Consider the following 12165-nt stretch of genomic DNA (forward strand, 5'->3'; position numbering starts at 1 on the left):
TAGAATCACCAAATTCAGAAAGGGTGTTAAAAGGACCCAGATGATGGGCTAGTTGGTGGACATTACGCACACGATACTACAACTCACAAGTTAATGTGGGCCGACTATTATTGGTCCACACCATTTAAATATGAACATGCTTATGCCCGTAAGTGTCTTGTTTGTCAATGTTGTGCTGGTTACCACTGGAAGTCAGCCAGCCCATTGCAACTCATTTCCATTGAAGGACCATGTCAGCAATAGGGGTTAGATGTTATTGGAAATGTCTTTCCACTCTCATCAAAGAAACACCGATATATCTTAAGGGCCACAAATTTCTTTACTCATTGGGTTGATGCAATTTTGTTAAGAAAAGTGAACGAGTAGGAAATCATTCACTTCATCAAATAGAATATCATCACCAATTTGGTGTTCCTACAATACTTGTGTTTGACAATGCAACTTACATGTCGTCGCTAAAACTTTATGAATTTACATTGGAAAATGGTATTGTTTTAAAGCACTCATCTAACTACTACCCTTAGGGTAATGGTTTAACTGAGTCTACAAAAATAATTTAATTCACATCATCAAGAAAATTGAGTACTTTGAGCAAAGTAACTGGCATAATGCATTGGTAAATTTTCCTTGTGGGCTGACCATGTTACCCCTATTAAAGATGAACATGCTTATGCCCGTAAGTGTCATGTTTGTCAATGTTGTGCTGGTTACGACTGGAAGTCAGCCACCCCATTGCAACTCATTTCCATTGAAGTACCATGTCAATAATAGGGGTTAGATGTTATTGGAAATGTCTTTCCGCTCTCATCAAAGAAACACTGATATATCTTAAGTGCCAAAAATTTCTTTACTCATTGGGTTGATGCAATTTTGTTAAGACAAGTGAACGAGTAGGAAATCATTCACTTCATCAAATATAATATCATTACCAGATTTGGTGTTCCTACATTACTTGTGTTTGACAATGCAACTTACATTTCGTTGCTAAAACATTATGAATTTACATTGGAAAATGGTATTGTTTTAAAGCACTCATCTAACTACTACCCTTAGGGTAATGGTTTAACCGAGTCTACAAAAATAATTTAATTCACATCATCAAGAAAATTGATTACTTTGAGCAAAGAAACTGGTATAATGCATTGGTGAATTCCTTATGGGCTGACCGTATTACCCCTAAGCCCTCTTTGAAGGCCACACCTTACTTCCTCATTTATGGAAAATAACTTATCCTTCCTCTGAACTTAAACCTCTCGGCCTTACAGCTTTCCCAAGAATCTCAAGGTAAACCATGTAATGTTGTTCAGAGCCAAATATACACCCTTCTTAAATTATAGGAATAAAGGCATAATATAAAAGAAAAATATGTTGTGAACCAAAGTTGTATCAAACGCTGGTTTGACAACAAATCTATGGGGAATGAAGAATTTGGTGTAGGAGACCTAGCCTTGAAATGGGACAAATGCCATGAAGAGAAAGGTAAACACACCAAGTTCCAATCACTGTGGGTTGGACCCTCACCATGCATGAAAAGCTTGATCATGATGCTTAACTTCTCCAATCCTTAGATGGGAGGATTAGCCCTCTTCCAATTAATGGCCAATTACTTTCATTAGTCGCCTTGTGTTGTGTTTCTGCCTATGTACATATTTCTTTCCTTGTCTATCTTTTGTTATTATTTTTGTTCATTTCACTTCTTTTCTTTTCTTTCTATTCTTTGTTCTGGTCAGTGTACATAAATAAGACCTTGTGTGAAAGTGTCTTGTTTGGTTCTAATAAATGTGATAGAAGTTTTAAAGGGTAGTGTCACATCCAACAATGTTTGGCTAACTTTTGGTCCCTGTTCCTTGCTTGGGTATGATATCTTTAAGGTCTGATGTCTGAATAAAAAATACAATTCATTCTAAACATAAATCTTTAAGTAGAACTATGATGCTTGTACCTATTTTAGGATCTTCATTCCTTGACTCGACATTGTAATTAAACGGTGTTTCCCTTTGCCGATCCAATTGAGTAGAGAAGGGAAAGGAGAAAACTAAAATGAGCACATCAATATACAATATCTATTTTCCAAAAGGAATAATCTCTCTTGCTTATAAATAAGTTGGGAACCATCTTCCACCCCAATGATATAAACATTGATAAAAGTTCCAATGACCATATTGAAAATAAAAATAAGGGGTGAAAGAAGAGAAAGGATTCTTGCGCAGAGAGGTGAAGCAAGCAACTTCACCAGGTTACTGAACAAGATGGCTGGCAATAAAGTAATGCTTGTGTTTCCTTAAAGTTACTCCATCTGGGTACTGAACAGGTTTGGTGGCAGCAGAGAAACACTAGAGATGGAACTAAACTTTGATCATCCTATACTCACGGATGTATATTATCCTTCTCTCAATCAAAACAAATGAGATATGGCAAACCTTCTAAACGTGTTTGAGCCGAGAACTGGAATAGGAGAGGCTACACCTATAGCTGAGATAAGTGGGGAGGATGGGGTGATGATCCAGATGGATGTTGGTGGCCACTGACCTATCCCATTTGGACCCCCACAATTGTCTCTTTCAGTTTTTCTGTTTCCTTAATTATAGCACAGTTTACTATTTTTAGCAGTTTTTTGGGTCCTTAACTTCCGGAGCCGTTTTGAGGCCCTAAACGACGTTTTTTGGGAAATCCACAGCCAGCGATTTTTCAATCTAAAAATCGTCTTTTCCGTTGTAGTCCTCGGAGAGATCTTTCCAACGGGCTATCATGCGCGTCAAACGGAGATAGTACGACCAATTCGCGACCCCGGGAAGTTGATGTACCAACTTACCCAAAAACGGGGCCCACAATTTCGCGTTTCATCTTCTAGGGTTAGGTTTTGGAATGTGAAGGGTTTTCCATTGTTTCTCAACAATAAATAGGCACTCGAGCCTCATTGTAACACAGTTTTTGGGAGAACAGTTCAGAGGCATGTAGCCGACACATCTCTTCTCAGAGATAAGCTACCATCGCCCTAGCTGGTTTATTTCTATTTTTGTTTGTAAGCATATTTCAGTATTTTACAGTAATGAAATGAAGTATTATTTCCGCTGCATATATGTCTTTATGGTTATCTCTGTGTTTTATTGCGTTCCTGTTTAAATCCGGATCAGGTGATCCATAGAGTGAGTCAATACTTGTTGAAAGGCTAGACTCTGTGCATAAAAGTTAGACCTGAACAGAGAAGTTGGGGTTCTTCAAGTGAATCGTCAAGTGTTTTTGTTGCTACAACACCCCCCAAATTTTTCCTTGCATTGAAATTTTGGAGCCTCCCATTGATCATGTGAACTGTCATTTTGAGTCGTTAAAGTTGTTTCATGCTTACTATCTAAGTTCTCTGAGTGTTCTTGTCCCTTTTCAAAAGAAACCCGAAGTGTTGTCTTTTATTAAAGGTCGTTCTGACACACCTTTAAGAGGAAGCTCCAACACACTCTTTTACACTAATTGACCCTATTTGTTATTATTGCCCGAGTCTTTGCTACTACTTGGTGGTAAAAGTTCTTTTGGTTCAATTTTTGTGATTGTCAATGTGATTGGGACGATGATTGGGATCCTAATAAAGGAAACTCTCTTGAGATTGTGAATAACTCAGTGTTGACTTTGATTGTTATTGTACATTTGTTTGGTGAGGTTATATGGCTGGATGTGACCTTCGTCATTGTCTCTGTAGTTGTGATGGGTTTTGAGGCTAGTGGTTTTACTTTAGATAACAACAAGATCACCTTCCTTCTTGGAAGGATAGCAATTGGATTTGGAATTATTTATTTTGGAAATTATTGCTTCCATGATATCGTTGGAATAAACTATGTAGCCATTGTTTGCAAAATTGAAAACTTGGATTTATTGCAATTAGAGATTAGGTAGCTCCAACTAGAACATAGATCAAAATTCATTTCCTCCTCTAATATGATGGATGTCATCATGGAATTTGCACCAAGTTTGATAATAGAATCACGAATTGAGTTTCCTTAAACAACAAGTAGAAGAACTTAGGGGTCTAGTGAATAGCTCGACCTCAAGTTTAAATGATACTTCAAGTACCACCAGCCTTATGGACGACAGATGCTCAGACATGAATGAGCCCATTGATCTAGGCAAGTATATAGAGATGAAAGACTACATCATAAACTAGGAGTGTATGTATTGTAATTTTTTCTTTATTCTGGGGCTTTATTGGAAGGTATTCACCTCCAAAAATCCCTATTTGTATGCATGAATAATGAACCTCTTGAGAGGACAATTTTGATTTGGGATAGGAAAGATCAGTTTGAAAGGTTTAGATTTATAATGATGTATTTCCTGGTATATTTGCCCCGGGCCATGCACAATTTTTTATCTGATACAAAAATTCTCATTATTGTTTAAGAAAAAAAGAGTTAATGAAACAACAATCAGCACCATAAATTGAATAACTAAGAAAGAACTTGTCATATCTAATAAAGAATTCCAATAATAAAACCAACATTTTGACCAAATGACAAAATTTAGCCAAGAGAATACCAACTATTCTATGGTTGTATAGCGTTCAGTGTGACTTCTGTTTATTGTAATTAATTCCCTTAAGTATCAAAATATAAAAATGGTGCTATAAATATCAACTTTAAAAATAGATAATAGAAACCATAACAATAAACATATTTAGGAGAATAGAAGAAAATAATTCTTTTAATTATATTTTTGACTTATCTCCTATTTGGTCAAGAAATTAATATTAATTATTTATATATTTATAAATTAAAATTATTTGACACCTAATATTGTATAAAAAGTAATACAAAATAAACCTATATGAAAATGTTTTGGAATACTTTTCTGTAACACTTTTGAGAAAAGAGATACATTTAATCATTAAAATGTGTTGCTCATTGTATATTAAAATAAATGTGCAATAATGACATATATAAATCAAATTTAGTTATTAAAAACAATTTAAAGAGAAAATTTAATTAAAAAAGTTAAAGTGACAAGACACATATAGAAGCATTAGTTGTGAAAATTCCTTGAAATGCAACAACTAGAAATAATTCTTCTAACTGAAAAATTAATTATGCAGTTTATTTTCTTTCGGGTAAAATATCGAGTTATTCACACTGCAATTTCTTCACCAAATAAAATACAATGGAAGCAAAAATAAGAACTGAGAAATACTAGAAAACACATAAAAATGGTACCGTTATTTTGGACAAAAGTCCCTGGAAAAACCTAATGTCACCAAACATAAATTCCACTTAAGAGAAATACTTAGAAAAATATATTGTGGATTTTCACCCTCTGTGAACAATCCCAACCCCTAACTTCCTCTGAAAAGAAAGTCATCCGCCTGCTCTAGGAGAAAATTTTGACCTCCTTTTTCTTACTCTTTGGAATTGGAAAACTTCCTCTTGATCACTGCTCACCTCTCTTGCGACTTGCTACACATCTCCTGGCTCAATCTCCACTGCTGAATCAGTTCTTGCAACTAGAAATTCGAACTTCTTAGGCAATTGAGTATCTTCACTGGTGTTATCTTCCATCTACCCATCGACCTCTACTTATAATCTCTAATTGGGACTCCAATGACCACGATTAAAACTTCATTGATGGTTGAGATCAAGTTCGAGTCAATCCATGTGATTTTCTAGAGAAATCTCATCTTTCTCAATTAATTTCTATTAATTAACCATTTCATCTAAGTTAGAGTTAGGAAATTTTTAATTATGGTCAATTAATATAATTGAACCATCTCTAGGTGGAATTTCCAGAAACGATTTCTAGGTTTTGGAGAGCTATCTTGTTTTAGCCTCTCCATAAAGTCTCGAGACTAGAACACCATTTTGTACTACAAAAAATAACATTGCATCTTAACGAGACATGTGTTCACTCCAAATAGTGTTGCACAACTGTCAGAACGTCCTGTCTCTGCAACATCCTCTAACTACATTGATGGCGTCTGATAACTGTAGCTTCCTTCCAATGTCCATCGACCATTGCGCTAACTTTGATCCATTTACCACTCACTTTAATTGAACCAAGTTGTTGCATCTATATTGTTGCTAACACTGCACTGTACTACCTATTTTACTGCCAACTCTGCATCTGCGCTGCAACTCAACTCGCTCTCAACTGTTGTTGTTGTTACTGCAACCACTACAACTGAGAAGCATCCAAAATACTGAACCGACTGTGTCTCTATGATGCAACTGTCTCCTAAACCTTCGACTCCTACTAACCTCTGCACTGTCTACTGAGAAATCTATGTTGCTGCTAACTCTGCTACTGAGCCTCTTGCCCTGCTGTCAACGTTGCTTAACACTCCTCAAAATTTGATTGCCACTAGTCTGAAACTGTCACTATGGAATCTAATTACATAAATTGACATTGATCCTCAGGGTACTGAATAATGTGGGCCCCTATAGCATGGCAATAATCAATGAGGAAACACCATCCAATGCTATCCTCACTAGAGCCTTCCCAAATCCCTGCGTAACTCCGGGACTAATGCTCTATATCATCCCACCTCTTTCCTAGAGGTATAGATGCATACATAGAGAAATCTAATCCAGTCATGCTACTACTGCTACTACTTTGTTGATGCTTCTGCACTACTGCTGCAACTACTATAATAATGAGTCCAGTCTCCCCAAATCCTAAAGTAATAGCTTCCATAGGGTTGCTCCCTTTGAAACTACACTCCCCTCCAAGTCTCGATCTCCCTATGGGAAATCTTTCTTCTCCTTCCTGGAAACTCACATTTTTCTCCTATACTGGATATTGAATTACATAGCTCTGTGTTGGGAATATCTATTCGCTGGAAATGCACCTGCATCTTACCACTGGGCAATTCGCACTTCCCATACCACTGCAACTAGTTCTGCAACTATCTCACGTGTACTAACTACAACTAGTTTTGCAACTGTCTCACGTGTACTGACTACAACTAGTTTTGCAACTGTCATCTGAATGAATGAATGCGCTTGCTGACATTGAACCTACTATTGTGATATTGTGGGTTCCTGTAACAAAGGTGATGATCCTACTGCAACAATCTAGAACTCATTTCACTGATCTCCTTGTTGCAATTGTGATGACCCTACCCATCCAACACACTGAAGTTTCATACTCTTCCTCCTCCTGGATCTAGTGCCCTACTACCTCCTTTTGAGCCTTGTCCCTTACTACGAGCTTTCTTCGCTTTGCAACTCACACTAGACAACTCATGCTTCCCCCAAAATTAGTTTGGAAATTGATTTGTTGCCCATATCTACATTCTATCTAATGTGTATGACCTCCTCTGGCAATCTCGTATTGCCATCTTTGCAAAGTTGCAAAATTTGTGAAACTAAAAAAAATGGGAAAATAAATAGGAATCTCTTCCTTTTTGCTTGACTGCTAACACTACTACTCGCACTCCCTCCTAAAATGCATAGATTTGTCTACTGCTACTGTGTCAGCTACAACTGGAAATATTGGATTTTTGAACGAGAAACCCTCTTGAGAGAAATTCTCATTGTGTGTGCTCTCTGTTATGAAACCAGCTCAAGAAAAGATAGAAAAGATAGATCAACGCCTTAGAATTCAGCCTCTTCGAGGGGGCAACCTCCTTTACATTACATAAATGAACAATTCTTCGATGATTCAAATGACAAAACCTCCTTTCTATATATAGGAGTCTAAGGAGTCACAATATAATCCATCCGACCTAACAATAATAATATAAAGCCACAAAAATAACAATAGAGGGATTCTATGGGGCACAGAAATAACAACATGGGGGTAATAGGGGCACAACAATATAAATAAGGGGTATAACTACAATAGTAATGGGGTAATCACTAGTATTATAGGGACCCAACATGCCCCTCTCCTTCAAAAAAGTGTTGTCCTCAACGCTTGAGTAGTTCTGGATACTTCTGCATAAAATTCTCATCCTCCCATGTGGAATCTTCAGCGGATAAGTTCTTCCACTTGATAAGATACTCTGAAATTGATCGATTTCGTAGCTGTCGAGTTCTTGTTTCTGTGACTGCTTCCGGTTCCAATATAATTTTTCCTTCCTCGTCAAGTTCTGGCAATATTGTTTGAACTGGGAGCTTGTCGCCTATAACCTTCTTTAAACATGAAACATGGAAAACTGGGTGCAATCGAGAAGCTGCAGGAAGCTCCAATTTGTATGCCATAGTACCAATCTTTTGCAACACCTTGTACGGACCATAATACTTTGGTGATAATTTATTATCCTTCTTAGCTTGCTTTAGGGACATTTGCTTATATGGTTGTAGCCGTAGGAATACCCAATCACCTACATCAAAACTTCTTTCACTGCGATGTTGATCTGCCTGTTGTTTCATTCTATTTTGTGCCAACACGAGGTTATCCTTTAAGAGTTGGAGGACTTGTTGTTGATGTTCGATGTGATGTTCCACTGCCTGAACCTTAGAATTTTCTCTTAAATATGATGTGATGGATGGTGGTTGATACCCATAAAGTGCCATAAATGGGGTCATTTTTGTTGCTGTATGGAAGGAAGTGTTATACCACCATTCAGCCAGAGGCAACCATTTGACCCATTGTGTCTGTTTATCAGATACAAAGCAACGAAGATATCCTTCCAAACATTTGTTTACTATCTCAGTTTGCCCATCAGATTGAGGATGATAAGATGAGCTATGAGCTAACTGAGTACCAAGACAAGAAAATAATTCTGTCCAAAAATTTCCAGTGAAAATGGGATCTCTGTCACTTACAATAATCTTTGGGTTTCCATGTAGCTTTTGAATTGTTTCCATAAATGCAGTAGAAACTGTACTGGCTTTAAATGGATGTGATAATGCACAAAAGTGTGCATACTTGGTAAGTCTGTCAACTACCACCATGATGACACTCTTTCCCTCAGACTTGGGTAAACCTGTGATAAAATCCATTGAAACCTCCTCCCAACGTTGGCTTGGAATGGATAAAGGTTGTAATAGACCCGGTGTCTTAATTGTTTCAACTTTATTTTGTTGGAAAACCAAACATTCCGCCACAAACTTTTGAATATCTGATTTAAGGCCATCCCAAAAAAATTCCTTCTTAACCCTGTGGTAAGTTTTTAAAAATCCTGAGTGCCCTCCTAAGGGAGAAGTGTGCAATTCCATAAGAATCTTTTGTTTTAGCTGGGAATTCTTACAGAGGTATAAGCGATCTTTGTACCATAACGAATCATTTTTCCAGCTAAATGTATCAGACGTACTGGAATCTTGTTGTAGCTTTCGAATAAGTGCCCACACTTCTTCGTCATTCTTCCATTCCTCCCTTGCTTCGTTTATCCAATCTGGTTGGATAATAGAAATGGCGCACAACAATGCTTCCACATCCTCATCCTTTCTTGAGAGTGCATCTGCCACCACATTTTGCTTCCCTTTTTTGTAGATGATTTCAAAGTCATAACCCAACATCTTTGTGACCCACTTTTGTTGCTCTTCAGAGGATAATCTTTGTTCTAAAAAGTATTTAAGGCTATCATGATCCGTTTTTACCTTGAAGTGTCTTCCCATTAGGTAGGGTCGCCATTTCTTAAGTGCATGGAGTATTGCCAACATTTCCTTCTCATAAATAGCTTTGCTTAAAAACTTTCCCTTGATTGGACGACTTTCAAAAGCAATGGGTCTTTCATCTTGCATTAGAACAGCACCAATTCCATTTCCTGAAGCATCACATTCCACAATAAAGGTTTTTGTGAAGTCCGGTGTAGCTAAGACCGGTGCTTGGCACATTGCCTCTTTAAGATGTTCAAAGGCCTTTGTTGCTTCCGGAGTCCATGAAAATGCATCTTTCTTCAATAATGTTGTTAGAGGTGCTGCTATTCTCCCATAATTCTTAACAAACTTGCGATAATACCCTGTCAACCCAAGAAATCCTCGCAGATGCTTTATGGATGTGGGGATTTTCCATTCCTTAATGGCTTTAATTTTGCTAGGGTCTACCTTAACTCCTTCATGAGATACAATATGACCCAAATATTCCACCTCCTGGACTCCAAAGAAACATTTGGATCTTTTTGCATATAATTGTTTCTCCTCCAATAGTTGTAGCACCTTGTCAACATGTTCAACATGATCCTTCCAAGACTTGCTGTAGATTAGTATATCATCAAAAAATACTAACACAAATTTTCTAAGGAATGGTTTGAAAATTGAATTCATCAAACCTTGAAATGTTGAAGGTGCATTGGTAAGGCCAAAAGGCATGACCAAAAATTCATAATGACCCTCATGAGTTCTAAATGCCGTTTTCGGAATGTCTTCAATCTTCATTCTGATTTGATGATATCCCGAACGAAGATCCAACTTGGTGAAGTAAATTGATCCATGCAATTCATCCAGTAATTCATCAATGACAGGAATGGGGAACTTATCTTTAATAGTGAGCTTGTTGAGCTCCCTATAATCCGGACACATGCGCCATGATCCATCCTTCTTGTGCACCAATACTACTGGAGCAGAGAAAGAACTTTGACTTGGTTGAATTATACCAGCCTCTAGCATTTCTGCAACCATACGTTCAATTTCACTTTTTTGGACATAGGGATATCTGTACGGCCTGATGTTTGGAGGAACACTTCCTGGAATCAGATGAATAGCATGATCATGATCACGCATAGGTGGGAGACCTTTGGGAGTCTCAAATACCTTGGAATGATTGTCCAGGACTTTTTGGAGATCTGGAGAAATAGATGATTCCGATGTGGAAACATCTAGCGAACATAATTGTGCAATTACACCTCTTTGCTCCTTTTTTAGAAGCTTTGTCATACCATTAGAGCTGATTATCTTTCCTGGTTTCCCTGCAATACCCCTTAATTCAACTTCCTTTCCTTCCATAGAAAATTTGATGAAAAGTTCTTGAAAATTAAAAGCTATTGTACCCAAGGATTGTAGCCATTGGACTCCTAGTACAACATCAGCACCTCCCATTGGAATGGAAAGCATTGGGCTAGTCAATACATATTCTCCCATGGATAGCTTGATATTATGGCACTTTCCAGAGCAATTTATTGTTCCTCCATTTGCAATCATCACTTGACACTCTGGTGCTGGATATAGGAAGCAATTCAATTCTTTTGCTACCCTACAATGAATAAAATTGTGGGTGCTTCCTGAATCAATCAACACTATTACCTTTTTCTTCTTGATTTGTCCTTCTATCTTGATGGTTTGAGGAGTGGTAATTCCTGCCAATGCATTACAAGATATGGTCGGATTTATTTGTTCTTCATCTAGGCTTTGTTCCTGGAGTATATCTTCTTCTTTTGACCTTTCTTGCTCCTTTTCTTCTTCCTCTTCACAATCTATGTAGAATAATTTCTTCTCAGCACACTTATGACCTTTAGTGTATTTGCTATCACAACTGTAACAAAGCCCTTTTGCTCTTTTTTCTTCCAATTGTTGTGGTGTCAACCTTATAGGTTGTGGAAGACTAGGGAAAACACTTCCATCTTTATAGTTGTGAGTGGTATGCTTCCTGGTTGCCATAATTTTGCTTTCCATTTTTCTTGCTAACCTGAATGCCTTCTCTAATGAATCAGGTTCCCAAAGGCGAACATCATGTTGGATATTATCCTTTAAAGACCCTATGAACACATCAATCCTATGCTCCTCTGGAATATCTTTTACCCTTATGTTCAATTTTTGGAACTCCTCAATGTGCTCCATTACTGAACCCTTTTGTTTGAGACTTATCAATTGGCTAAAAAAAGTGTTGCTTTTTGTATCTTCATAATGTGCTATCAATTCTTCCGTAAAAATTGCCCAAGTGATAAATTGTTTACGAGAGAAAAGCCATTGATACCATACAAACTGATTTGGTTCCAAATATACAGTTGCCATACGTACCTTTTGTGTGTTTTGCACATTATTGAGATCAAAGAACTGCTCCATCTGTAATATCCATGTGGCGGGATCCTTGCCATCAAACTTCCTCATATCGATTTTTGGAATATGGTGAGTCTTCAATCCAACATTAGTGTCTATGGAATCATGATTAACATTTCTTTTGTTCTCATCATGAGTTTCCTTTAGTACCCTTTCACCCTTAGAGACCATTTCTTGTAGCAACTTATTCATATTTATCTTCAATTCGTCCATGTCTGTCTTCAAATCTATCTTCAAATCATCCATCTTAGCT

The sequence above is a fragment of the Pinus tabuliformis genome, chromosome 1_1 (genome assembly GCF_031772625.1).
Source record: "Pinus tabuliformis cultivar Carrire ecotype Pingquan chromosome 1_1, CPIR1, whole genome shotgun sequence".
Taxonomy (NCBI): domain Eukaryota; kingdom Viridiplantae; phylum Streptophyta; class Pinopsida; order Pinales; family Pinaceae; genus Pinus; species Pinus tabuliformis.